The 22705-nt window shown below is 46.0% G+C and overlaps 45 non-coding genes across 45 annotated transcripts; all 45 read left to right on the forward strand.

Annotated features, from left to right (window-relative positions):
- Nucleotides 1-126: 126 nt before the first annotated feature.
- On the forward strand, nucleotides 127-245 carry LOC139699545 (5S ribosomal RNA). Its single transcript, XR_011703420.1, has one exon. It is a non-coding gene; the product is annotated as a 5S ribosomal RNA (ribosomal RNA).
- A 389-nt stretch (nucleotides 246-634) lies between these two features.
- Nucleotides 635-753, forward strand: LOC139699635 (5S ribosomal RNA). Its single transcript, XR_011703505.1, has one exon. It is a non-coding gene; the product is annotated as a 5S ribosomal RNA (ribosomal RNA).
- A 389-nt stretch (nucleotides 754-1142) lies between these two features.
- LOC139699547 (5S ribosomal RNA) lies at nucleotides 1143-1261 on the forward strand. The gene has a single exon (XR_011703422.1). It is a non-coding gene; the product is annotated as a 5S ribosomal RNA (ribosomal RNA).
- Nucleotides 1262-1650: 389 nt separating this feature from the next.
- LOC139699548 (5S ribosomal RNA) lies at nucleotides 1651-1769 on the forward strand. The gene has a single exon (XR_011703423.1). It is a non-coding gene; the product is annotated as a 5S ribosomal RNA (ribosomal RNA).
- Nucleotides 1770-2158: 389 nt separating this feature from the next.
- LOC139699549 (5S ribosomal RNA) lies at nucleotides 2159-2277 on the forward strand. Its single transcript, XR_011703424.1, has one exon. It is a non-coding gene; the product is annotated as a 5S ribosomal RNA (ribosomal RNA).
- A 389-nt stretch (nucleotides 2278-2666) lies between these two features.
- LOC139699550 (5S ribosomal RNA) lies at nucleotides 2667-2785 on the forward strand. Its single transcript, XR_011703425.1, has one exon. It is a non-coding gene; the product is annotated as a 5S ribosomal RNA (ribosomal RNA).
- A 389-nt stretch (nucleotides 2786-3174) lies between these two features.
- Nucleotides 3175-3293, forward strand: LOC139699551 (5S ribosomal RNA). Its single transcript, XR_011703426.1, has one exon. It is a non-coding gene; the product is annotated as a 5S ribosomal RNA (ribosomal RNA).
- A 389-nt stretch (nucleotides 3294-3682) lies between these two features.
- LOC139699696 (5S ribosomal RNA) lies at nucleotides 3683-3801 on the forward strand. The gene has a single exon (XR_011703563.1). It is a non-coding gene; the product is annotated as a 5S ribosomal RNA (ribosomal RNA).
- Nucleotides 3802-4190: 389 nt separating this feature from the next.
- LOC139699636 (5S ribosomal RNA) lies at nucleotides 4191-4309 on the forward strand. The gene has a single exon (XR_011703506.1). It is a non-coding gene; the product is annotated as a 5S ribosomal RNA (ribosomal RNA).
- Nucleotides 4310-4698: 389 nt separating this feature from the next.
- Nucleotides 4699-4817, forward strand: LOC139699552 (5S ribosomal RNA). Its single transcript, XR_011703427.1, has one exon. It is a non-coding gene; the product is annotated as a 5S ribosomal RNA (ribosomal RNA).
- Nucleotides 4818-5193: 376 nt separating this feature from the next.
- LOC139699553 (5S ribosomal RNA) lies at nucleotides 5194-5312 on the forward strand. The gene has a single exon (XR_011703428.1). It is a non-coding gene; the product is annotated as a 5S ribosomal RNA (ribosomal RNA).
- Nucleotides 5313-5701: 389 nt separating this feature from the next.
- LOC139699554 (5S ribosomal RNA) lies at nucleotides 5702-5820 on the forward strand. Its single transcript, XR_011703429.1, has one exon. It is a non-coding gene; the product is annotated as a 5S ribosomal RNA (ribosomal RNA).
- Nucleotides 5821-6209: 389 nt separating this feature from the next.
- LOC139699556 (5S ribosomal RNA) lies at nucleotides 6210-6328 on the forward strand. The gene has a single exon (XR_011703430.1). It is a non-coding gene; the product is annotated as a 5S ribosomal RNA (ribosomal RNA).
- A 389-nt stretch (nucleotides 6329-6717) lies between these two features.
- Nucleotides 6718-6836, forward strand: LOC139699557 (5S ribosomal RNA). The gene has a single exon (XR_011703431.1). It is a non-coding gene; the product is annotated as a 5S ribosomal RNA (ribosomal RNA).
- Nucleotides 6837-7225: 389 nt separating this feature from the next.
- Nucleotides 7226-7344, forward strand: LOC139699637 (5S ribosomal RNA). The gene has a single exon (XR_011703507.1). It is a non-coding gene; the product is annotated as a 5S ribosomal RNA (ribosomal RNA).
- A 389-nt stretch (nucleotides 7345-7733) lies between these two features.
- LOC139699559 (5S ribosomal RNA) lies at nucleotides 7734-7852 on the forward strand. The gene has a single exon (XR_011703433.1). It is a non-coding gene; the product is annotated as a 5S ribosomal RNA (ribosomal RNA).
- A 389-nt stretch (nucleotides 7853-8241) lies between these two features.
- LOC139699560 (5S ribosomal RNA) lies at nucleotides 8242-8360 on the forward strand. Its single transcript, XR_011703434.1, has one exon. It is a non-coding gene; the product is annotated as a 5S ribosomal RNA (ribosomal RNA).
- Nucleotides 8361-8736: 376 nt separating this feature from the next.
- On the forward strand, nucleotides 8737-8855 carry LOC139699561 (5S ribosomal RNA). Its single transcript, XR_011703435.1, has one exon. It is a non-coding gene; the product is annotated as a 5S ribosomal RNA (ribosomal RNA).
- A 389-nt stretch (nucleotides 8856-9244) lies between these two features.
- LOC139699562 (5S ribosomal RNA) lies at nucleotides 9245-9363 on the forward strand. Its single transcript, XR_011703436.1, has one exon. It is a non-coding gene; the product is annotated as a 5S ribosomal RNA (ribosomal RNA).
- Nucleotides 9364-9752: 389 nt separating this feature from the next.
- Nucleotides 9753-9871, forward strand: LOC139699563 (5S ribosomal RNA). Its single transcript, XR_011703437.1, has one exon. It is a non-coding gene; the product is annotated as a 5S ribosomal RNA (ribosomal RNA).
- Nucleotides 9872-10260: 389 nt separating this feature from the next.
- LOC139699638 (5S ribosomal RNA) lies at nucleotides 10261-10379 on the forward strand. Its single transcript, XR_011703508.1, has one exon. It is a non-coding gene; the product is annotated as a 5S ribosomal RNA (ribosomal RNA).
- Nucleotides 10380-10768: 389 nt separating this feature from the next.
- LOC139699564 (5S ribosomal RNA) lies at nucleotides 10769-10887 on the forward strand. Its single transcript, XR_011703438.1, has one exon. It is a non-coding gene; the product is annotated as a 5S ribosomal RNA (ribosomal RNA).
- A 389-nt stretch (nucleotides 10888-11276) lies between these two features.
- On the forward strand, nucleotides 11277-11395 carry LOC139699565 (5S ribosomal RNA). The gene has a single exon (XR_011703439.1). It is a non-coding gene; the product is annotated as a 5S ribosomal RNA (ribosomal RNA).
- Nucleotides 11396-11771: 376 nt separating this feature from the next.
- LOC139699566 (5S ribosomal RNA) lies at nucleotides 11772-11890 on the forward strand. Its single transcript, XR_011703440.1, has one exon. It is a non-coding gene; the product is annotated as a 5S ribosomal RNA (ribosomal RNA).
- Nucleotides 11891-12279: 389 nt separating this feature from the next.
- On the forward strand, nucleotides 12280-12398 carry LOC139699567 (5S ribosomal RNA). Its single transcript, XR_011703441.1, has one exon. It is a non-coding gene; the product is annotated as a 5S ribosomal RNA (ribosomal RNA).
- A 389-nt stretch (nucleotides 12399-12787) lies between these two features.
- LOC139699568 (5S ribosomal RNA) lies at nucleotides 12788-12906 on the forward strand. Its single transcript, XR_011703442.1, has one exon. It is a non-coding gene; the product is annotated as a 5S ribosomal RNA (ribosomal RNA).
- A 389-nt stretch (nucleotides 12907-13295) lies between these two features.
- LOC139699570 (5S ribosomal RNA) lies at nucleotides 13296-13414 on the forward strand. Its single transcript, XR_011703444.1, has one exon. It is a non-coding gene; the product is annotated as a 5S ribosomal RNA (ribosomal RNA).
- A 389-nt stretch (nucleotides 13415-13803) lies between these two features.
- On the forward strand, nucleotides 13804-13922 carry LOC139699641 (5S ribosomal RNA). The gene has a single exon (XR_011703510.1). It is a non-coding gene; the product is annotated as a 5S ribosomal RNA (ribosomal RNA).
- A 389-nt stretch (nucleotides 13923-14311) lies between these two features.
- Nucleotides 14312-14430, forward strand: LOC139699572 (5S ribosomal RNA). Its single transcript, XR_011703445.1, has one exon. It is a non-coding gene; the product is annotated as a 5S ribosomal RNA (ribosomal RNA).
- A 389-nt stretch (nucleotides 14431-14819) lies between these two features.
- On the forward strand, nucleotides 14820-14938 carry LOC139699573 (5S ribosomal RNA). Its single transcript, XR_011703446.1, has one exon. It is a non-coding gene; the product is annotated as a 5S ribosomal RNA (ribosomal RNA).
- A 389-nt stretch (nucleotides 14939-15327) lies between these two features.
- On the forward strand, nucleotides 15328-15446 carry LOC139699574 (5S ribosomal RNA). Its single transcript, XR_011703447.1, has one exon. It is a non-coding gene; the product is annotated as a 5S ribosomal RNA (ribosomal RNA).
- A 389-nt stretch (nucleotides 15447-15835) lies between these two features.
- Nucleotides 15836-15954, forward strand: LOC139699575 (5S ribosomal RNA). The gene has a single exon (XR_011703448.1). It is a non-coding gene; the product is annotated as a 5S ribosomal RNA (ribosomal RNA).
- Nucleotides 15955-16343: 389 nt separating this feature from the next.
- Nucleotides 16344-16462, forward strand: LOC139699576 (5S ribosomal RNA). The gene has a single exon (XR_011703449.1). It is a non-coding gene; the product is annotated as a 5S ribosomal RNA (ribosomal RNA).
- Nucleotides 16463-16851: 389 nt separating this feature from the next.
- On the forward strand, nucleotides 16852-16970 carry LOC139699697 (5S ribosomal RNA). The gene has a single exon (XR_011703564.1). It is a non-coding gene; the product is annotated as a 5S ribosomal RNA (ribosomal RNA).
- Nucleotides 16971-17359: 389 nt separating this feature from the next.
- Nucleotides 17360-17478, forward strand: LOC139699642 (5S ribosomal RNA). The gene has a single exon (XR_011703511.1). It is a non-coding gene; the product is annotated as a 5S ribosomal RNA (ribosomal RNA).
- A 389-nt stretch (nucleotides 17479-17867) lies between these two features.
- On the forward strand, nucleotides 17868-17986 carry LOC139699577 (5S ribosomal RNA). The gene has a single exon (XR_011703450.1). It is a non-coding gene; the product is annotated as a 5S ribosomal RNA (ribosomal RNA).
- Nucleotides 17987-18362: 376 nt separating this feature from the next.
- LOC139699578 (5S ribosomal RNA) lies at nucleotides 18363-18481 on the forward strand. Its single transcript, XR_011703451.1, has one exon. It is a non-coding gene; the product is annotated as a 5S ribosomal RNA (ribosomal RNA).
- A 389-nt stretch (nucleotides 18482-18870) lies between these two features.
- LOC139699579 (5S ribosomal RNA) lies at nucleotides 18871-18989 on the forward strand. The gene has a single exon (XR_011703452.1). It is a non-coding gene; the product is annotated as a 5S ribosomal RNA (ribosomal RNA).
- A 389-nt stretch (nucleotides 18990-19378) lies between these two features.
- On the forward strand, nucleotides 19379-19497 carry LOC139699580 (5S ribosomal RNA). The gene has a single exon (XR_011703453.1). It is a non-coding gene; the product is annotated as a 5S ribosomal RNA (ribosomal RNA).
- Nucleotides 19498-19886: 389 nt separating this feature from the next.
- On the forward strand, nucleotides 19887-20005 carry LOC139699582 (5S ribosomal RNA). The gene has a single exon (XR_011703455.1). It is a non-coding gene; the product is annotated as a 5S ribosomal RNA (ribosomal RNA).
- A 389-nt stretch (nucleotides 20006-20394) lies between these two features.
- Nucleotides 20395-20513, forward strand: LOC139699643 (5S ribosomal RNA). The gene has a single exon (XR_011703512.1). It is a non-coding gene; the product is annotated as a 5S ribosomal RNA (ribosomal RNA).
- A 389-nt stretch (nucleotides 20514-20902) lies between these two features.
- On the forward strand, nucleotides 20903-21021 carry LOC139699597 (5S ribosomal RNA). Its single transcript, XR_011703469.1, has one exon. It is a non-coding gene; the product is annotated as a 5S ribosomal RNA (ribosomal RNA).
- A 389-nt stretch (nucleotides 21022-21410) lies between these two features.
- LOC139699583 (5S ribosomal RNA) lies at nucleotides 21411-21529 on the forward strand. The gene has a single exon (XR_011703456.1). It is a non-coding gene; the product is annotated as a 5S ribosomal RNA (ribosomal RNA).
- Nucleotides 21530-21917: 388 nt separating this feature from the next.
- LOC139699135 (5S ribosomal RNA) lies at nucleotides 21918-22037 on the forward strand. Its single transcript, XR_011703061.1, has one exon. It is a non-coding gene; the product is annotated as a 5S ribosomal RNA (ribosomal RNA).
- A 389-nt stretch (nucleotides 22038-22426) lies between these two features.
- LOC139699644 (5S ribosomal RNA) lies at nucleotides 22427-22545 on the forward strand. The gene has a single exon (XR_011703513.1). It is a non-coding gene; the product is annotated as a 5S ribosomal RNA (ribosomal RNA).
- Nucleotides 22546-22705: the final 160 nt, after the last annotated feature.

Here is a 22705-nt window from a genome sequence, read left to right on the forward strand (position 1 = left end):
TCATATGGTCGTGGACGGCCCGATGTATGCAAGCCGTGGGCAAGAAAATAGACGTCGTGTCGCGTCGTTGCAAGTGTTTGCGGGCTTGATATTGCTAAAATAGTTGACTCGAGAGTGGTGGAAATTGCCAACGGCCATACCACGCTGAATACACCGGTTCTCGTCCGATCACCGAAGTTAAGCAGCATCGGGCCCGGATAGTACTTGGATGGGTGACCGCCTGGGAACACCGGGTGCCGTTGGCTTTCAATATTTTTTTTCCGAAACGAACGTATTTTGAGGCATTCTCTGATGTTTTTAATTTTTTTCAAATAATTTATTTTGCAATGCCAGACATTGCATGCGTGATTTTGAATTGGTATGTTCCCTTTTGACACCATTCCATTTCATCTAGATGCGACCAGCTCTCTTGGGGCAATGCATTGGTGCTGTAGTAACCCGTATCTCTTCCACATTTATCCAAAGTTCGTTTGGAGATGGCAAATTACCTCCGTCTCCCGCCATCATATAGTATGGTCGTGGACGGCCCGATGTATGCAAGCCGTGGGCAAGAAAATAGACGTCGTGTCGCGTCGTTGCAAGTGTTTGCGGGCTTGATATTGCTAAAATAGTTGACTCGAGAGTGGTGGAAATTGCCAACGGCCATACCACGCTGAATTCACCGGTTCTCGTCCGATCACCGAAGTTAAGCAGCATCGGGCCCGGATAGTACTTGGATGGGTGACCGCCTGGGAACACCGGGTGCCGTTGGCTTTCAATATTTTTTTTCCGAAACGAACGTATTTTGAGGCATTCTCTGATGTTTTTAATTTTTTTCAAATAATTTATTTTGCAATGCCAGACATTGCATGCGTGATTTTGAATTGGTATGTTCCCTTTTGACACCATTCCATTTCATCTAGATGCGACCAGCTCTCTTGGGGCAATGCATTGGTGCTGTAGTAACCCGTATCTCTTCCACATTTATCCAAAGTTCGTTTTGAGATGGCAAATTACCTCCGTCTCCCGCCGTCATATAGTATGGTCGTGGACGGCCCGACGTATGCAAGCCGTGGGCAAGAAAATAGACGTCGTGTCGCGTCGTTGCAAGTGTTTGCGGGCTTGATATTGCTAAAATAGTTGACTCGAGAGTGGTGGAAATTGCCAACGGCCATACCACGCTGAATACACCGGTTCTCGTCCGATCACCGAAGTTAAGCAGCATCGGGCCCGGATAGTACTTGGATGGGTGACCGCCTGGGAACACCGGGTGCCGTTGGCTTTCAATATTTTTTTTCCGAAACGAACGTATTTTGAGGCATTCTCTGATGTTTTTAATTTTTTTCAAATAATTTATTTTGCAATGCCAGACATTGCATGCGTGATTTTGAATTGGTATGTTCCCTTTTGACACCATTCCATTTCATCTAGATGCGACCAGCTCTCTTGGGGCAATGCATTGGTGCTGTAGTAACCCGTATCTCTTCCACATTTATCCAAAGTTCGTTTTGAGATGGCAAATTACCTCCGTCTCCCGCCATCATATAGTATGGTCGTGGACGGCCCGATGTATGCAAGCCGTGGGCAAGAAAATAGACGTCGTGTCGCGTCGTTGCAAGTGTTTGCGGGCTTGATATTGCTAAAATAGTTGACTCGAGAGTGGTGGAAAATGCCAACGGCCATACCACGCTGAATACACCGGTTCTCGTCCGATCACCGAAGTTAAGCAGCATCGGGCCCGGATAGTACTTGGATGGGTGACCGCCTGGGAACACCGGGTGCCGTTGGCTTTCAATATTTTTTTTCCGAAACGAACGTATTTTGAGGCATTCTCTGATGTTTTAAATTTTTTTCAAATAATTTATTTTGCAATGCCAGACATTGCATGCGTGATTTTGAATTGGTATGTTCCCTTTTGACACCATTCCATTTCATCTAGATGCGACCAGCTCTCTTGGGGCAATGCATTGGTGCTGTAGTAACCCGTATCTCTTCCACATTTATCCAAAGTTCGTTTTGAGATGGCAAATTACCTCCGTCTCCCGCCATCATATAGTATGGTCGTGGACGGCCCGATGTATGCAAGCCGTGGGCAAGAAAATAGACGTCGTGTCGCGTCGTTGCAAGTGTTTGCGGGCTTGATATTGCTAAAATAGTTGACTCGAGAGTGGTGGAAATTGCCAACGGCCATACCACGCTGAATACACCGGTTCTCGTCCGATCACCGAAGTTAAGCAGCATCGGGCCCGGATAGTACTTGGATGGGTGACCGCCTGGGAACACCGGGTGCCGTTGGCTTTCAATATTTTTTTTCCGAAACGAACGTATTTTGAGGCATTCTCTGATGTTTTAAATTTTTTTCAAATAATTTATTTTGCAATGCCAGACATTGCATGCGTGATTTTGAATTGGTATGTTCCCTTTTGACACCATTCCATTTCATCTAGATGCGACCAGCTCTCTTGGGGCAATGCATTGGTGCTGTAGTAACCCGTATCTCTTCCACATTTATCCAAAGTTCGTTTTGAGATGGCAAATTACCTCCGTCTCCCGCCATCATATAGTATGGTCGTGGACGGCCCGATGTATGCAAGCCGTGGGCAAGAAAATAGACGTCGTGTCGCGTCGTTGCAAGTGTTTGCGGGCTTGATATTGCTAAAATAGTTGACTCGAGAGTGGTGGAAATTGCCAACGGCCATACCACGCTGAATACACCGGTTCTCGTCCGATCACCGAAGTTAAGCAGCATCGGGCCCGGATAGTACTTGGATGGGTGACCGCCTGGGAACACCGGGTGCCGTTGGCTTTCAATATTTTTTTTCCGAAACGAACGTATTTTGAGGCATTCTCTGATGTTTTTAATTTTTTTCAAATAATTTATTTTGCAATGCCAGACATTGCATGCGTGATTTTGAATTGGTATGTTCCCTTTTGACACCATTCCATTTCATCTAGATGCGACCAGCTCTCTTGGGGCAATGCATTGGTGCTGTAGTAACCCGTATCTCTTCCACATTTATCCAAAGTTCGTTTTGAGATGGCAAATTACCTCCGTCTCCCGCCATCATATAGTATGGTCGTGGACGGCCCGATGTATGCAAGCCGTGGGCAAGAAAATAGACGTCGTGTCGCGTCGTTGCAAGTGTTTGCGGGCTTGATATTGCTAAAATAGTTGACTCGAGAGTGGTGGAAAATGCCAACGGCCATACCACGCTGAATACACCGGTTCTCGTCCGATCACCGAAGTTAAGCAGCATCGGGCCCGGATAGTACTTGGATGGGTGACCGCCTGGGAACACCGGGTGCCGTTGGCTTTCAATATTTTTTTTCCGAAACGAACGTATTTTGAGGCATTCTCTGATGTTTTTAATTTTTTTCAAATAATTTATTTTGCAATGCCAGACATTGCATGCGTGATTTTGAATTGGTATGTTCCCTTTTGACACCATTCCATTTCATCTAGATGCGACCAGCTCTCTTGGGGCAATGCATTGGTGCTGTAGTAACCCGTATCTCTTCCACATTTATCCAAAGTTCGTTTTGAGATGGCAAATTACCTCCGTCTCCCGCCATCATATAGTATGGTCGTGGACGGCCCGATGTATGCAAGCCGTGGGCAAGAAAATAGACGTCGTGTCGCGTCGTTGCAAGTGTTTGCGGGCTTGATATTGCTAAAATAGTTGACTCGAGAGTGGTGGAAATTGCCATCGGCCATACCACGCTGAATACACCGGTTCTCGTCCGATCACCGAAGTTAAGCAGCATCGGGCCCGGATAGTACTTGGATGGGTGACCGCCTGGGAACACCGGGTGCCGTTGGCTTTCAATATTTTTTTTCCGAAACGAACGTATTTTGAGGCATTCTCTGATGTTTTTAATTTTTTTCAAATAATTTATTTTGCAATGCCAGACATTGCATGCGTGATTTTGAATTGGTATGTTCCCTTTTGACACCATTCCATTTCATCTAGATGCGACCAGCTCTCTTGGGGCAATGCATTGGTGCTGTAGTAACCCGTATCTCTTCCACATTTATCCAAAGTTCGTTTTGAGATGGCAAATTACCTCCGTCTCCCGCCATCATATAGTATGGTCGTGGACGGCCCGATGTATGCAAGCCGTGGGCAAGAAAATAGACGTCGTGTCGCGTCGTTGCAAGTGTTTGCGGGCTTGATATTGCTAAAATAGTTGACTCGAGAGTGGTGGAAATTGCCAACGGCCATACCACGCTGAATTCACCGGTTCTCGTCCGATCACCGAAGTTAAGCAGCATCGGGCCCGGATAGTACTTGGATGGGTGACCGCCTGGGAACACCGGGTGCCGTTGGCTTTCAATATTTTTTTTCCGAAACGAACGTATTTTGAGGCATTCTCTGAGGTTTTTAATTTTTTTCAAATAATTTATTTTGCAATGCCAGACATTGCATGCGTGATTTTGAATTGGTATGTTCCCTTTTGACACCATTCCATTTCATCTAGATGCGACCAGCTCTCTTGGGGCAATGCATTGGTGCTGTAGTAACCCGTATCTCTTCCACATTTATCCAAAGTTCGTTTTGAGATGGCAAATTACCTCCGTCTCCCGCCATCATATAGTATGGTCGTGGACGGCCCGATGTATGCAAGCCGTGGGCAAGAAAATAGACGTCGTGTCGCGTCGTTGCAAGTGTTTGCGGGCTTGATATTGCTAAAATAGTTGACTCGAGAGTGGTGGAAATTGCCAACGGCCATACCACGCTGAATACACCGGTTCTCGTCCGATCACCGAAGTTAAGCAGCATCGGGCCCGGATAGTACTTGGATGGGTGACCGCCTGGGAACACCGGGTGCCGTTGGCTTTCAATATTTTTTTTCCGAAACGAACGTATTTTGAGGCATTCTCTGATGTTTTTAATTTTTTTCAAATAATTTATTTTGCAATGCCAGACATTGCATGCGTGATTTTGAATTGGTATGTTCCCTTTTGACACCATTCCATTTCATCTAGATGCGACCAGCTCTCTTGGGGCAATGTATTGGTGCTGTAGTATCGTAATCTTCCACATTTATCCAAAGTTCGTTTTAAGATGGCAAATTACCTCCGTCTCCCGCCATCATATGGTCGTGGACGGCCCGATGTACTATATGCAAGCCGTGGGCAAGAAAATAGGCGTCGTTACAAGTGTTTGCGGGCTTGATATTGCTAAAATAGTTGACTCGAGAGTGGTGGAAATTGCCAACGGCCATACCACGCTGAATACACCGGTTCTCGTCCGATCACCGAAGTTAAGCAGCATCGGGCCCGGATAGTACTTGGATGGGTGACCGCCTGGGAACACCGGGTGCCGTTGGCTTTCAATATTTTTTTTCCGAAACGAACGTATTTTGAGGCATTCTCTGATGTTTTTAATTTTTTTCAAATAATTTATTTTGCAATGCCAGACATTGCATGCGTGATTTTGAATTGGTATGTTCCCTTTTGACACCATTCCATTTCATCTAGATGCGACCAGCTCTCTTGGGGCAATGCATTGGTGCTGTAGTAACCCGTATCTCTTCCACATTTATCCAAAGTTCGTTTTGAGATGGCAAATTACCTCCGTCTCCCGCCATCATATAGTATGGTCGTGGACGGCCCGATGTATGCAAGCCGTGGGCAAGAAAATAGACGTCGTGTCGCGTCGTTGCAAGTGTTTGCGGGCTTGATATTGCTAAAATAGTTGACTCGAGAGTGGTGGAAAATGCCAACGGCCATACCACGCTGAATACACCGGTTCTCGTCCGATCACCGAAGTTAAGCAGCATCGGGCCCGGATAGTACTTGGATGGGTGACCGCCTGGGAACACCGGGTGCCGTTGGCTTTCAATATTTTTTTTCCGAAACGAACGTATTTTGAGGCATTCTCTGATGTTTTTAATTTTTTTCAAATAATTTATTTTGCAATGCCAGACATTGCATGCGTGATTTTGAATTGGTATGTTCCCTTTTGACACCATTCCATTTCATCTAGATGCGACCAGCTCTCTTGGGGCAATGCATTGGTGCTGTAGTAACCCGTATCTCTTCCACATTTATCCAAAGTTCGTTTTGAGATGGCAAATTACCTCCGTCTCCCGCCATCATATAGTATGGTCGTGGACGGCCCGATGTATGCAAGCCGTGGGCAAGAAAATAGACGTCGTGTCGCGTCGTTGCAAGTGTTTGCGGGCTTGATATTGCTAAAATAGTTGACTCGAGAGTGGTGGAAATTGCCAACGGCCATACCACGCTGAATACACCGGTTCTCGTCCGATCACCGAAGTTAAGCAGCATCGGGCCCGGATAGTACTTGGATGGGTGACCGCCTGGGAACACCGGGTGCCGTTGGCTTTCAATATTTTTTTTCCGAAACGAACGTATTTTGAGGCATTCTCTGATGTTTTAAATTTTTTTCAAATAATTTATTTTGCAATGCCAGACATTGCATGCGTGATTTTGAATTGGTATGTTCCCTTTTGACACCATTCCATTTCATCTAGATGCGACCAGCTCTCTTGGGGCAATGCATTGGTGCTGTAGTAACCCGTATCTCTTCCACATTTATCCAAAGTTCGTTTTGAGATGGCAAATTACCTCCGTCTCCCGCCATCATATAGTATGGTCGTGGACGGCCCGATGTATGCAAGCCGTGGGCAAGAAAATAGACGTCGTGTCGCGTCGTTGCAAGTGTTTGCGGGCTTGATATTGCTAAAATAGTTGACTCGAGAGTGGTGGAAATTGCCAACGGCCATACCACGCTGAATACACCGGTTCTCGTCCGATCACCGAAGTTAAGCAGCATCGGGCCCGGATAGTACTTGGATGGGTGACCGCCTGGGAACACCGGGTGCCGTTGGCTTTCAATATTTTTTTTCCGAAACGAACGTATTTTGAGGCATTCTCTGATGTTTTTAATTTTTTTCAAATAATTTATTTTGCAATGCCAGACATTGCATGCGTGATTTTGAATTGGTATGTTCCCTTTTGACACCATTCCATTTCATCTAGATGCGACCAGCTCTCTTGGGGCAATGCATTGGTGCTGTAGTAACCCGTATCTCTTCCACATTTATCCAAAGTTCGTTTGGAGATGGCAAATTACCTCCGTCTCCCGCCATCATATAGTATGGTCGTGGACGGCCCGATGTATGCAAGCCGTGGGCAAGAAAATAGACGTCGTGTCGCGTCGTTGCAAGTGTTTGCGGGCTTGATATTGCTAAAATAGTTGACTCGAGAGTGGTGGAAATTGCCAACGGCCATACCACGCTGAATTCACCGGTTCTCGTCCGATCACCGAAGTTAAGCAGCATCGGGCCCGGATAGTACTTGGATGGGTGACCGCCTGGGAACACCGGGTGCCGTTGGCTTTCAATATTTTTTTTCCGAAACGAACGTATTTTGAGGCATTCTCTGATGTTTTTAATTTTTTTCAAATAATTTATTTTGCAATGCCAGACATTGCATGCGTGATTTTGAATTGGTATGTTCCCTTTTGACACCATTCCATTTCATCTAGATGCGACCAGCTCTCTTGGGGCAATGCATTGGTGCTGTAGTAACCCGTATCTCTTCCACATTTATCCAAAGTTCGTTTTGAGATGGCAAATTACCTCCGTCTCCCGCCGTCATATAGTATGGTCGTGGACGGCCCGACGTATGCAAGCCGTGGGCAAGAAAATAGACGTCGTGTCGCGTCGTTGCAAGTGTTTGCGGGCTTGATATTGCTAAAATAGTTGACTCGAGAGTGGTGGAAATTGCCAACGGCCATACCACGCTGAATACACCGGTTCTCGTCCGATCACCGAAGTTAAGCAGCATCGGGCCCGGATAGTACTTGGATGGGTGACCGCCTGGGAACACCGGGTGCCGTTGGCTTTCAATATTTTTTTTCCGAAACGAACGTATTTTGAGGCATTCTCTGATGTTTTTAATTTTTTTCAAATAATTTATTTTGCAATGCCAGACATTGCATGCGTGATTTTGAATTGGTATGTTCCCTTTTGACACCATTCCATTTCATCTAGATGCGACCAGCTCTCTTGGGGCAATGCATTGGTGCTGTAGTAACCCGTATCTCTTCCACATTTATCCAAAGTTCGTTTTGAGATGGCAAATTACCTCCGTCTCCCGCCATCATATAGTATGGTCGTGGACGGCCCGATGTATGCAAGCCGTGGGCAAGAAAATAGACGTCGTGTCGCGTCGTTGCAAGTGTTTGCGGGCTTGATATTGCTAAAATAGTTGACTCGAGAGTGGTGGAAATTGCCAACGGCCATACCACGCTGAATACACCGGTTCTCGTCCGATCACCGAAGTTAAGCAGCATCGGGCCCGGATAGTACTTGGATGGGTGACCGCCTGGGAACACCGGGTGCCGTTGGCTTTCAATATTTTTTTTCCGAAACGAACGTATTTTGAGGCATTCTCTGATGTTTTTAATTTTTTTCAAATAATTTATTTTGCAATGCCAGACATTGCATGCGTGATTTTGAATTGGTATGTTCCCTTTTGACACCATTCCATTTCATCTAGATGCGACCAGCTCTCTTGGGGCAATGTATTGGTGCTGTAGTATCGTAATCTTCCACATTTATCCAAAGTTCGTTTTAAGATGGCAAATTACCTCCGTCTCCCGCCATCATATGGTCGTGGACGGCCCGATGTACTATATGCAAGCCGTGGGCAAGAAAATAGGCGTCGTTACAAGTGTTTGCGGGCTTGATATTGCTAAAATAGTTGACTCGAGAGTGGTGGAAATTGCCAACGGCCATACCACGCTGAATACACCGGTTCTCGTCCGATCACCGAAGTTAAGCAGCATCGGGCCCGGATAGTACTTGGATGGGTGACCGCCTGGGAACACCGGGTGCCGTTGGCTTTCAATATTTTTTTTCCGAAACGAACGTATTTTGAGGCATTCTCTGATGTTTTTAATTTTTTTCAAATAATTTATTTTGCAATGCCAGACATTGCATGCGTGATTTTGAATTGGTATGTTCCCTTTTGACACCATTCCATTTCATCTAGATGCGACCAGCTCTCTTGGGGCAATGCATTGGTGCTGTAGTAACCCGTATCTCTTCCACATTTATCCAAAGTTCGTTTTGAGATGGCAAATTACCTCCGTCTCCCGCCATCATATAGTATGGTCGTGGACGGCCCGATGTATGCAAGCCGTGGGCAAGAAAATAGACGTCGTGTCGCGTCGTTGCAAGTGTTTGCGGGCTTGATATTGCTAAAATAGTTGACTCGAGAGTGGTGGAAATTGCCAACGGCCATACCACGCTGAATACACCGGTTCTCGTCCGATCACCGAAGTTAAGCAGCATCGGGCCCGGATAGTACTTGGATGGGTGACCGCCTGGGAACACCGGGTGCCGTTGGCTTTCAATATTTTTTTTCCGAAACGAACGTATTTTGAGGCATTCTCTGATGTTTTAAATTTTTTTCAAATAATTTATTTTGCAATGCCAGACATTGCATGCGTGATTTTGAATTGGTATGTTCCCTTTTGACACCATTCCATTTCATCTAGATGCGACCAGCTCTCTTGGGGCAATGCATTGGTGCTGTAGTAACCCGTATCTCTTCCACATTTATCCAAAGTTCGTTTTGAGATGGCAAATTACCTCCGTCTCCCGCCATCATATAGTATGGTCGTGGACGGCCCGATGTATGCAAGCCGTGGGCAAGAAAATAGACGTCGTGTCGCGTCGTTGCAAGTGTTTGCGGGCTTGATATTGCTAAAATAGTTGACTCGAGAGTGGTGGAAATTGCCAACGGCCATACCACGCTGAATACACCGGTTCTCGTCCGATCACCGAAGTTAAGCAGCATCGGGCCCGGATAGTACTTGGATGGGTGACCGCCTGGGAACACCGGGTGCCGTTGGCTTTCAATATTTTTTTTCCGAAACGAACGTATTTTGAGGCATTCTCTGATGTTTTTAATTTTTTTCAAATAATTTATTTTGCAATGCCAGACATTGCATGCGTGATTTTGAATTGGTATGTTCCCTTTTGACACCATTCCATTTCATCTAGATGCGACCAGCTCTCTTGGGGCAATGCATTGGTGCTGTAGTAACCCGTATCTCTTCCACATTTATCCAAAGTTCGTTTGGAGATGGCAAATTACCTCCGTCTCCCGCCATCATATAGTATGGTCGTGGACGGCCCGATGTATGCAAGCCGTGGGCAAGAAAATAGACGTCGTGTCGCGTCGTTGCAAGTGTTTGCGGGCTTGATATTGCTAAAATAGTTGACTCGAGAGTGGTGGAAATTGCCAACGGCCATACCACGCTGAATTCACCGGTTCTCGTCCGATCACCGAAGTTAAGCAGCATCGGGCCCGGATAGTACTTGGATGGGTGACCGCCTGGGAACACCGGGTGCCGTTGGCTTTCAATATTTTTTTTCCGAAACGAACGTATTTTGAGGCATTCTCTGATGTTTTTAATTTTTTTCAAATAATTTATTTTGCAATGCCAGACATTGCATGCGTGATTTTGAATTGGTATGTTCCCTTTTGACACCATTCCATTTCATCTAGATGCGACCAGCTCTCTTGGGGCAATGCATTGGTGCTGTAGTAACCCGTATCTCTTCCACATTTATCCAAAGTTCGTTTTGAGATGGCAAATTACCTCCGTCTCCCGCCGTCATATAGTATGGTCGTGGACGGCCCGACGTATGCAAGCCGTGGGCAAGAAAATAGACGTCGTGTCGCGTCGTTGCAAGTGTTTGCGGGCTTGATATTGCTAAAATAGTTGACTCGAGAGTGGTGGAAATTGCCAACGGCCATACCACGCTGAATACACCGGTTCTCGTCCGATCACCGAAGTTAAGCAGCATCGGGCCCGGATAGTACTTGGATGGGTGACCGCCTGGGAACACCGGGTGCCGTTGGCTTTCAATATTTTTTTTCCGAAACGAACGTATTTTGAGGCATTCTCTGATGTTTTTAATTTTTTTCAAATAATTTATTTTGCAATGCCAGACATTGCATGCGTGATTTTGAATTGGTATGTTCCCTTTTGACACCATTCCATTTCATCTAGATGCGACCAGCTCTCTTGGGGCAATGCATTGGTGCTGTAGTAACCCGTATCTCTTCCACATTTATCCAAAGTTCGTTTTGAGATGGCAAATTACCTCCGTCTCCCGCCATCATATAGTATGGTCGTGGACGGCCCGATGTATGCAAGCCGTGGGCAAGAAAATAGACGTCGTGTCGCGTCGTTGCAAGTGTTTGCGGGCTTGATATTGCTAAAATAGTTGACTCGAGAGTGGTGGAAATTGCCAACGGCCATACCACGCTGAATACACCGGTTCTCGTCCGATCACCGAAGTTAAGCAGCATCGGGCCCGGATAGTACTTGGATGGGTGACCGCCTGGGAACACCGGGTGCCGTTGGCTTTCAATATTTTTTTTCCGAAACGAACGTATTTTGAGGCATTCTCTGATGTTTTTAATTTTTTTCAAATAATTTATTTTGCAATGCCAGACATTGCATGCGTGATTTTGAATTGGTATGTTCCCTTTTGACACCATTCCATTTCATCTAGATGCGACCAGCTCTCTTGGGGCAATGTATTGGTGCTGTAGTATCGTAATCTTCCACATTTATCCAAAGTTCGTTTTAAGATGGCAAATTACCTCCGTCTCCCGCCATCATATGGTCGTGGACGGCCCGATGTACTATATGCAAGCCGTGGGCAAGAAAATAGGCGTCGTTACAAGTGTTTGCGGGCTTGATATTGCTAAAATAGTTGACTCGAGAGTGGTGGAAATTGCCAACGGCCATACCACGCTGAATACACCGGTTCTCGTCCGATCACCGAAGTTAAGCAGCATCGGGCCCGGATAGTACTTGGATGGGTGACCGCCTGGGAACACCGGGTGCCGTTGGCTTTCAATATTTTTTTTCCGAAACGAACGTATTTTGAGGCATTCTCTGATGTTTTTAATTTTTTTCAAATAATTTATTTTGCAATGCCAGACATTGCATGCGTGATTTTGAATTGGTATGTTCCCTTTTGACACCATTCCATTTCATCTAGATGCGACCAGCTCTCTTGGGGCAATGCATTGGTGCTGTAGTAACCCGTATCTCTTCCACATTTATCCAAAGTTCGTTTTGAGATGGCAAATTACCTCCGTCTCCCGCCATCATATAGTATGGTCGTGGACGGCCCGATGTATGCAAGCCGTGGGCAAGAAAATAGACGTCGTGTCGCGTCGTTGCAAGTGTTTGCGGGCTTGATATTGCTAAAATAGTTGACTCGAGAGTGGTGGAAAATGCCAACGGCCATACCACGCTGAATACACCGGTTCTCGTCCGATCACCGAAGTTAAGCAGCATCGGGCCCGGATAGTACTTGGATGGGTGACCGCCTGGGAACACCGGGTGCCGTTGGCTTTCAATATTTTTTTTCCGAAACGAACGTATTTTGAGGCATTCTCTGATGTTTTTAATTTTTTTCAAATAATTTATTTTGCAATGCCAGACATTGCATGCGTGATTTTGAATTGGTATGTTCCCTTTTGACACCATTCCATTTCATCTAGATGCGACCAGCTCTCTTGGGGCAATGCATTGGTGCTGTAGTAACCCGTATCTCTTCCACATTTATCCAAAGTTCGTTTTGAGATGGCAAATTACCTCCGTCTCCCGCCATCATATAGTATGGTCGTGGACGGCCCGATGTATGCAAGCCGTGGGCAAGAAAATAGACGTCGTGTCGCGTCGTTGCAAGTGTTTGCGGGCTTGATATTGCTAAAATAGTTGACTCGAGAGTGGTGGAAATTGCCAACGGCCATACCACGCTGAATACACCGGTTCTCGTCCGATCACCGAAGTTAAGCAGCATCGGGCCCGGATAGTACTTGGATGGGTGACCGCCTGGGAACACCGGGTGCCGTTGGCTTTCAATATTTTTTTTCCGAAACGAACGTATTTTGAGGCATTCTCTGATGTTTTAAATTTTTTTCAAATAATTTATTTTGCAATGCCAGACATTGCATGCGTGATTTTGAATTGGTATGTTCCCTTTTGACACCATTCCATTTCATCTAGATGCGACCAGCTCTCTTGGGGCAATGCATTGGTGCTGTAGTAACCCGTATCTCTTCCACATTTATCCAAAGTTCGTTTTGAGATGGCAAATTACCTCCGTCTCCCGCCATCATATAGTATGGTCGTGGACGGCCCGATGTATGCAAGCCGTGGGCAAGAAAATAGACGTCGTGTCGCGTCGTTGCAAGTGTTTGCGGGCTTGATATTGCTAAAATAGTTGACTCGAGAGTGGTGGAAATTGCCAACGGCCATACCACGCTGAATACACCGGTTCTCGTCCGATCACCGAAGTTAAGCAGCATCGGGCCCGGATAGTACTTGGATGGGTGACCGCCTGGGAACACCGGGTGCCGTTGGCTTTCAATATTTTTTTTCCGAAACGAACGTATTTTGAGGCATTCTCTGATGTTTTTAATTTTTTTCAAATAATTTATTTTGCAATGCCAGACATTGCATGCGTGATTTTGAATTGGTATGTTCCCTTTTGACACCATTCCATTTCATCTAGATGCGACCAGCTCTCTTGGGGCAATGCATTGGTGCTGTAGTAACCCGTATCTCTTCCACATTTATCCAAAGTTCGTTTGGAGATGGCAAATTACCTCCGTCTCCCGCCATCATATAGTATGGTCGTGGACGGCCCGATGTATGCAAGCCGTGGGCAAGAAAATAGACGTCGTGTCGCGTCGTTGCAAGTGTTTGCGGGCTTGATATTGCTAAAATAGTTGACTCGAGAGTGGTGGAAATTGCCAACGGCCATACCACGCTGAATTCACCGGTTCTCGTCCGATCACCGAAGTTAAGCAGCATCGGGCCCGGATAGTACTTGGATGGGTGACCGCCTGGGAACACCGGGTGCCGTTGGCTTTCAATATTTTTTTTCCGAAACGAACGTATTTTGAGGCATTCTCTGATGTTTTTAATTTTTTTCAAATAATTTATTTTGCAATGCCAGACATTGCATGCGTGATTTTGAATTGGTATGTTCCCTTTTGACACCATTCCATTTCATCTAGATGCGACCAGCTCTCTTGGGGCAATGCATTGGTGCTGTAGTAACCCGTATCTCTTCCACATTTATCCAAAGTTCGTTTTGAGATGGCAAATTACCTCCGTCTCCCGCCGTCATATAGTATGGTCGTGGACGGCCCGACGTATGCAAGCCGTGGGCAAGAAAATAGACGTCGTGTCGCGTCGTTGCAAGTGTTTGCGGGCTTGATATTGCTAAAATAGTTGACTCGAGAGTGGTGGAAATTGCCAACGGCCATACCACGCTGAATACACCGGTTCTCGTCCGATCACCGAAGTTAAGCAGCATCGGGCCCGGATAGTACTTGGATGGGTGACCGCCTGGGAACACCGGGTGCCGTTGGCTTTCAATATTTTTTTTCCGAAACGAACGTATTTTGAGGCATTCTCTGATGTTTTTAATTTTTTTCAAATAATTTATTTTGCAATGCCAGACATTGCATGCGTGATTTTGAATTGGTATGTTCCCTTTTGACACCATTCCATTTCATCTAGATGCGACCAGCTCTCTTGGGGCAATGCATTGGTGCTGTAGTAACCCGTATCTCTTCCACATTTATCCAAAGTTCGTTTTGAGATGGCAAATTACCTCCGTCTCCCGCCATCATATAGTATGGTCGTGGACGGCCCGATGTATGCAAGCCGTGGGCAAGAAAATAGACGTCGTGTCGCGTCGTTGCAAGTGTTTGCGGGCTTGATATTGCTAAAATAGTTGACTCGAGAGTGGTGGAAAATGCCAACGGCCATACCACGCTGAATACACCGGTTCTCGTCCGATCACCGAAGTTAAGCAGCATCGGGCCCGGATAGTACTTGGATGGGTGACCGCCTGGGAACACCGGGTGCCGTTGGCTTTCAATATTTTTTTTCCGAAACGAACGTATTTTGAGGCATTCTCTGATGTTTTAAATTTTTTTCAAATAATTTATTTTGCAATGCCAGACATTGCATGCGTGATTTTGAATTGGTATGTTCCCTTTTGACACCATTCCATTTCATCTAGATGCGACCAGCTCTCTTGGGGCAATGCATTGGTGCTGTAGTAACCCGTATCTCTTCCACATTTATCCAAAGTTCGTTTTGAGATGGCAAATTACCTCCGTCTCCCGCCATCATATAGTATGGTCGTGGACGGCCCGATGTATGCAAGCCGTGGGCAAGAAAATAGACGTCGTGTCGCGTCGTTGCAAGTGTTTGCGGGCTTGATATTGCTAAAATAGTTGACTCGAGAGTGGTGGAAATTGCCAACGGCCATACCACGCTGAATACACCGGTTCTCGTCCGATCACCGAAGTTAAGCAGCATCGGGCCCGGATAGTACTTGGATGGGTGACCGCCTGGGAACACCGGGTGCCGTTGGCTTTCAATATTTTTTTTCCGAAACGAACGTATTTTGAGGCATTCTCTGATGTTTTAAATTTTTTTCAAATAATTTATTTTGCAATGCCAGACATTGCATGCGTGATTTTGAATTGGTATGTTCCCTTTTGACACCATTCCATTTCATCTAGATGCGACCAGCTCTCTTGGGGCAATGCATTGGTGCTGTAGTAACCCGTATCTCTTCCACATTTATCCAAAGTTCGTTTTGAGATGGCAAATTACCTCCGTCTCCCGCCATCATATAGTATGGTCGTGGACGGCCCGATGTATGCAAGCCGTGGGCAAGAAAATAGACGTCGTGTCGCGTCGTTGCAAGTGTTTGCGGGCTTGATATTGCTAAAATAGTTGACTCGAGAGTGGTGGAAATTGCCAACGGCCATACCACGCTGAATACACCGGTTCTCGTCCGATCACCGAAGTTAAGCAGCATCGGGCCCGGATAGTACTTGGATGGGTGACCGCCTGGGAACACCGGGTGCCGTTGGCTTTCAATATTTTTTTTCCGAAACGAACGTATTTTGAGGCATTCTCTGATGTTTTTAATTTTTTTCAAATAATTTATTTTGCAATGCCAGACATTGCATGCGTGATTTTGAATTGGTATGTTCCCTTTTGACACCATTCCATTTCATCTAGATGCGACCAGCTCTCTTGGGGCAATGCATTGGTGCTGTAGTAACCCGTATCTCTTCCACATTTATCCAAAGTTCGTTTTGAGATGGCAAATTACCTCCGTCTCCCGCCATCATATAGTATGGTCGTGGACGGCCCGATGTATGCAAGCCGTGGGCAAGAAAATAGACGTCGTGTCGCGTCGTTGCAAGTGTTTGCGGGCTTGATATTGCTAAAATAGTTGACTCGAGAGTGGTGGAAAATGCCAACGGCCATACCACGCTGAATACACCGGTTCTCGTCCGATCACCGAAGTTAAGCAGCATCGGGCCCGGATAGTACTTGGATGGGTGACCGCCTGGGAACACCGGGTGCCGTTGGCTTTCAATATTTTTTTTCCGAAACGAACGTATTTTGAGGCATTCTCTGATGTTTTTAATTTTTTTCAAATAATTTATTTTGCAATGCCAGACATTGCATGCGTGATTTTGAATTGGTATGTTCCCTTTTGACACCATTCCATTTCATCTAGATGCGACCAGCTCTCTTGGGGCAATGCATTGGTGCTGTAGTAACCCGTATCTCTTCCACATTTATCCAAAGTTCGTTTTGAGATGGCAAATTACCTCCGTCTCCCGCCATCATATAGTATGGTCGTGGACGGCCCGATGTATGCAAGCCGTGGGCAAGAAAATAGACGTCGTGTCGCGTCGTTGCAAGTGTTTGCGGGCTTGATATTGCTAAAATAGTTGACTCGAGAGTGGTGGAAATTGCCATCGGCCATACCACGCTGAATACACCGGTTCTCGTCCGATCACCGAAGTTAAGCAGCATCGGGCCCGGATAGTACTTGGATGGGTGACCGCCTGGGAACACCGGGTGCCGTTGGCTTTCAATATTTTTTTTCCGAAACGAACGTATTTTGAGGCATTCTCTGATGTTTTTAATTTTTTTCAAATAATTTATTTTGCAATGCCAGACATTGCATGCGTGATTTTGAATTGGTATGTTCCCTTTTGACACCATTCCATTTCATCTAGATGCGACCAGCTCTCTTGGGGCAATGCATTGGTGCTGTAGTAACCCGTATCTCTTCCACATTTATCCAAAGTTCGTTTTGAGATGGCAAATTACCTCCGTCTCCCGCCATCATATAGTATGGTCGTGGACGGCCCGATGTATGCAAGCCGTGGGCAAGAAAATAGACGTCGTGTCGCGTCGTTGCAAGTGTTTGCGGGCTTGATATTGCTAAAATAGTTGACTCGAGAGTGGTGGAAATTGCCAACGGCCATACCACGCTGAATTCACCGGTTCTCGTCCGATCACCGAAGTTAAGCAGCATCGGGCCCGGATAGTACTTGGATGGGTGACCGCCTGGGAACACCGGGTGCCGTTGGCTTTCAATATTTTTTTTCCGAAACGAACGTATTTTGAGGCATTCTCTGAGGTTTTTAATTTTTTTCAAATAATTTATTTTGCAATGCCAGACATTGCATGCGTGATTTTGAATTGGTATGTTCCCTTTTGACACCATTCCATTTCATCTAGATGCGACCAGCTCTCTTGGGGCAATGCATTGGTGCTGTAGTAACCCGTATCTCTTCCACATTTATCCAAAGTTCGTTTTGAGATGGCAAATTACCTCCGTCTCCCGCCATCATATAGTATGGTCGTGGACGGCCCGATGTATGCAAGCCGTGGGCAAGAAAATAGACGTCGTGTCGCGTCGTTGCAAGTGTTTGCGGGCTTGATATTGCTAAAATAGTTGACTCGAGAGTGGTGGAAATTGCCAACGGCCATACCACGCTGAATACACCGGTTCTCGTCCGATCACCGAAGTTAAGCAGCATCGGGCCCGGATAGTACTTGGATGGGTGACCGCCTGGGAACACCGGGTGCCGTTGGCTTTCAATATTTTTTTTCCGAAACGAACGTATTTTGAGGCATTCTCTGATGTTTTTAATTTTTTTCAAATAATTTATTTTGCAATGCCAGACATTGCATGCGTGATTTTGAATTGGTATGTTCCCTTTTGACACCATTCCATTTCATCTAGATGCGACCAGCTCTCTTGGGGCAATGTATTGGTGCTGTAGTATCGTAATCTTCCACATTTATCCAAAGTTCGTTTTAAGATGGCAAATTACCTCCGTCTCCCGCCATCATATGGTCGTGGACGGCCCGATGTACTATATGCAAGCCGTGGGCAAGAAAATAGGCGTCGTTACAAGTGTTTGCGGGCTTGATATTGCTAAAATAGTTGACTCGAGAGTGGTGGAAATTGCCAACGGCCATACCACGCTGAATACACCGGTTCTCGTCCGATCACCGAAGTTAAGCAGCATCGGGCCCGGATAGTACTTGGATGGGTGACCGCCTGGGAACACCGGGTGCCGTTGGCTTTCAATATTTTTTTTCCGAAACGAACGTATTTTGAGGCATTCTCTGATGTTTTTAATTTTTTTCAAATAATTTATTTTGCAATGCCAGACATTGCATGCGTGATTTTGAATTGGTATGTTCCCTTTTGACACCATTCCATTTCATCTAGATGCGACCAGCTCTCTTGGGGCAATGCATTGGTGCTGTAGTAACCCGTATCTCTTCCACATTTATCCAAAGTTCGTTTTGAGATGGCAAATTACCTCCGTCTCCCGCCATCATATAGTATGGTCGTGGACGGCCCGATGTATGCAAGCCGTGGGCAAGAAAATAGACGTCGTGTCGCGTCGTTGCAAGTGTTTGCGGGCTTGATATTGCTAAAATAGTTGACTCGAGAGTGGTGGAAAATGCCAACGGCCATACCACGCTGAATACACCGGTTCTCGTCCGATCACCGAAGTTAAGCAGCATCGGGCCCGGATAGTACTTGGATGGGTGACCGCCTGGGAACACCGGGTGCCGTTGGCTTTCAATATTTTTTTTCCGAAACGAACGTATTTTGAGGCATTCTCTGATGTTTTTAATTTTTTTCAAATAATTTATTTTGCAATGCCAGACATTGCATGCGTGATTTTGAATTGGTATGTTCCCTTTTGACACCATTCCATTTCATCTAGATGCGACCAGCTCTCTTGGGGCAATGCATTGGTGCTGTAGTAACCCGTATCTCTTCCACATTTATCCAAAGTTCGTTTTGAGATGGCAAATTACCTCCGTCTCCCGCCATCATATAGTATGGTCGTGGACGGCCCGATGTATGCAAGCCGTGGGCAAGAAAATAGACGTCGTGTCGCGTCGTTGCAAGTGTTTGCGGGCTTGATATTGCTAAAATAGTTGACTCGAGAGTGGTGGAAATTGCCAACGGCCATACCACGCTGAATACACCGGTTCTCGTCCGATCACCGAAGTTAAGCAGCATCGGGCCCGGATAGTACTTGGATGGGTGACCGCCTGGGAACACCGGGTGCCGTTGGCTTTCAATATTTTTTTTCCGAAACGAACGTATTTTGAGGCATTCTCTGATGTTTTAAATTTTTTTCAAATAATTTATTTTGCAATGCCAGACATTGCATGCGTGATTTTGAATTGGTATGTTCCCTTTTGACACCATTCCATTTCATCTAGATGCGACCAGCTCTCTTGGGGCAATGCATTGGTGCTGTAGTAACCCGTATCTCTTCCACATTTATCCAAAGTTCGTTTTGAGATGGCAAATTACCTCCGTCTCCCGCCATCATATAGTATGGTCGTGGACGGCCCGATGTATGCAAGCCGTGGGCAAGAAAATAGACGTCGTGTCGCGTCGTTGCAAGTGTTTGCGGGCTTGATATTGCTAAAATAGTTGACTCGAGAGTGGTGGAAATTGCCAACGGCCATACCACGCTGAATACACCGGTTCTCGTCCGATCACCGAAGTTAAGCAGCATCGGGCCCGGATAGTACTTGGATGGGTGACCGCCTGGGAACACCGGGTGCCGTTGGCTTTCAATATTTTTTTTCCGAAACGAACGTATTTTGAGGCATTCTCTGATGTTTTTAATTTTTTTCAAATAATTTATTTTGCAATGCCAGACATTGCATGCGTGATTTTGAATTGGTATGTTCCCTTTTGACACCATTCCATTTCATCTAGATGCGACCAGCTCTCTTGGGGCAATGCATTGGTGCTGTAGTAACCCGTATCTCTTCCACATTTATCCAAAGTTCGTTTGGAGATGGCAAATTACCTCCGTCTCCCGCCATCATATAGTATGGTCGTGGACGGCCCGATGTATGCAAGCCGTGGGCAAGAAAATAGACGTCGTGTCGCGTCGTTGCAAGTGTTTGCGGGCTTGATATTGCTAAAATAGTTGACTCGAGAGTGGTGGAAATTGCCAACGGCCATACCACGCTGAATTCACCGGTTCTCGTCCGATCACCGAAGTTAAGCAGCATCGGGCCCGGATAGTACTTGGATGGGTGACCGCCTGGGAACACCGGGTGCCGTTGGCTTTCAATATTTTTTTTCCGAAACGAACGTATTTTGAGGCATTCTCTGATGTTTTTAATTTTTTTCAAATAATTTATTTTGCAATGCCAGACATTGCATGCGTGATTTTGAATTGGTATGTTCCCTTTTGACACCATTCCATTTCATCTAGATGCGACCAGCTCTCTTGGGGCAATGCATTGGTGCTGTAGTAACCCGTATCTCTTCCACATTTATCCAAAGTTCGTTTTGAGATGGCAAATTACCTCCGTCTCCCGCCGTCATATAGTATGGTCGTGGACGGCCCGACGTATGCAAGCCGTGGGCAAGAAAATAGACGTCGTGTCGCGTCGTTGCAAGTGTTTGCGGGCTTGATATTGCTAAAATAGTTGACTCGAGAGTGGTGGAAATTGCCAACGGCCATACCACGCTGAATACACCGGTTCTCGTCTGATCACCGAAGTTAAGCAGCATCGGGCCCGGATAGTACTTGGATGGGTGACCGCCTGGGAACACCGGGTGCCGTTGGCTTTCAATATTTTTTTTCCGAAACGAACGTATTTTGAGGCATTCTCTGATGTTTTTAATTTTTTTCAAATAATTTATTTTGCAATGCCAGACATTGCATGCGTGATTTTGAATTGGTATGTTCCCTTTTGACACCATTCCATTTCATCTAGATGCGACCAGCTCTCTTGGGGCAATGCATTGGTGCTGTAGTAACCCGTATCTCTTCCACATTTATCCAAAGTTCGTTTTGAGATGGCAAATTACCTCCGTCTCCCGCCATCATATAGTATGGTCGTGGACGGCCCGATGTATGCAAGCCGTGGGCAAGAAAATAGACGTCGTGTCGCGTCGTTGCAAGTGTTTGCGGGCTTGATATTGCTAAAATAGTTGACTCGAGAGTGGTGGAAAATGCCAACGGCCATACCACGCTGAATACACCGGTTCTCGTCCGATCACCGAAGTTAAGCAGCATCGGGCCCGGATAGTACTTGGATGGGTGACCGCCTGGGAACACCGGGTGCCGTTGGCTTTCAATATTTTTTTTCCGAAACGAACGTATTTTGAGGCATTCTCTGATGTTTTTAATTTTTTTCAAATAATTTATTTTGCAATGCCAGACATTGCATGCGTGATTTTGAATTGGTATGTTCCCTTTTGACACCATTCCATTTCATCTAGATGCGACAGCTCTCTTGGGGCAATGCATTGGTGCTGTAGTAACCCGTATCTCTTCCACATTTATCCAAAGTTCGTTTTGAGATGGCAAATTACCTCCGTCTCCCGCCATCATATAGTATGGTCGTGGACGGCCCGATGTATGCAAGCCGTGGGCAAGAAAATAGACGTCGTGTCGCGTCGTTGCAAGTGTTTGCGGGCTTGATATTGCTAAAATAGTTGACTCGAGAGTGGTGGAAATTGCCAACGGCCATACCACGCTGAATACACCGGTTCTCGTCCGATCACCGAAGTTAAGCAGCATCGGGCCCGGATAGTACTTGGATGGGTGACCGCCTGGGGAACACCGGGTGCCGTTGGCTTTCAATATTTTTTTTCCGAAACGAACGTATTTTGAGGCATTCTCTGATGTTTTTAATTTTTTTCAAATAATTTATTTTGCAATGCCAGACATTGCATGCGTGATTTTGAATTGGTATGTTCCCTTTTGACACCATTCCATTTCATCTAGATGCGACCAGCTCTCTTGGGGCAATGCATTGGTGCTGTAGTAACCCGTATCTCTTCCACATTTATCCAAAGTTCGTTTTGAGATGGCAAATTACCTCCGTCTCCCGCCATCATATAGTATGGTCGTGGACGGCCCGATGTATGCAAGCCGTGGGCAAGAAAATAGACGTCGTGTCGCGTCGTTGCAAGTGTTTGCGGGCTTGATATTGCTAAAATAGTTGACTCGAGAGTGGTGGAAATTGCCAACGGCCATACCACGCTGAATTCACCGGTTCTCGTCCGATCACCGAAGTTAAGCAGCATCGGGCCCGGATAGTACTTGGATGGGTGACCGCCTGGGAACACCGGGTGCCGTTGGCTTTCAATATTTTTTTTCCGAAACGAACGTATTTTGAGGCATTCTCTGAGGTTTTTAATTTTTTTCAAATAATTTATTTTGCAATGCCAGACATTGCATGCGTGATTTTGAATTGGTATGTTCCCTTTTGACACCATTCCATTTCATCTAGATGCGACCAGC

This window comes from Hetaerina americana, unplaced genomic scaffold (genome assembly GCF_022747635.1).
Source record: "Hetaerina americana unplaced genomic scaffold, ioHetAmer1.1.p SCAF_9, whole genome shotgun sequence".
In the NCBI taxonomy this organism is placed as follows: Eukaryota; Metazoa; Arthropoda; class Insecta; order Odonata; family Calopterygidae; genus Hetaerina; species Hetaerina americana.